This window comes from Gavialis gangeticus, unplaced genomic scaffold (genome assembly GCF_001723915.1).
Source record: "Gavialis gangeticus isolate Ggan-Ray unplaced genomic scaffold, GavGan_comp1, whole genome shotgun sequence".
NCBI lineage: Eukaryota > Metazoa > Chordata > Crocodylia > Gavialidae > Gavialis > Gavialis gangeticus.
This window is the reverse complement of record NW_017729033.1, coordinates 68823450-68824052: the sequence shown is the minus strand read 5'-3', so window position 1 is coordinate 68824052 and position 603 is coordinate 68823450. Positions and strand designations below refer to the sequence as shown.

The window sequence follows — 603 nt, the reverse complement described above, 5'->3', positions numbered from 1 at the left end:
ATATCTGATACCCTGCCCTCTGCCCTAGCAGAGAAAGGGGACCACTGGGCAGGCTTTCAGCCTCCCATGCAGGGTGACAAGCTGTCATAAAATATGCTGTTGTGCCAGGGGCAGCAGTGAGCTGTCTGACAGCTTGCCAACTTCTGAGGCAAAGAAAGCTGCTCCTGTCCTCATGACTAGAGCAGCAGCAGGCTGTCTGATAGCTCACTGTCCCAGAGGGACCAGCAGCCATCCCTGTCACTGCTGCTGCTGGGACACCAGATATCCCTCACCCTTGCTGTCCTAGTGACAGCATCACTAATCCTAACTGCAGCAGTGAGCAGAGCTGCAGGTCCCCCAAGACTGGGGCTCTGAGAACTTACCACCCTTCATGAAAGGGCAGCTAGGAGAACGCACTGCTGCCCAGAGCCTGCGGCAGAAAGCTCTGTGACACATAACCATGATAAGCAGAGTCGAGGTCTCCAGTCCTGGCTGGACTGCAGCCCTGCTCCCTGGGCTGCCAGGGAGGCCCTCTCCTCTCCCTCCCTTGGTCTTAGTGGGGAAGTGGAGGGAAAGGCAGAGCACAACAGATTGCTGGGGCACCATGAGACCCCCCCCCCCCCC

General features: G+C 58.0%; 1 protein-coding gene across 3 annotated transcripts in view; it reads right to left on the bottom strand.

The window, feature by feature from the left end:
• The window catches only part of SLAIN2 (SLAIN motif family member 2), a 74625-nt gene that overhangs the window by 33285 nt on the left and 40737 nt on the right, over window positions 1-603 (bottom strand). The gene's annotated exons all lie outside the window — the stretch shown is intronic.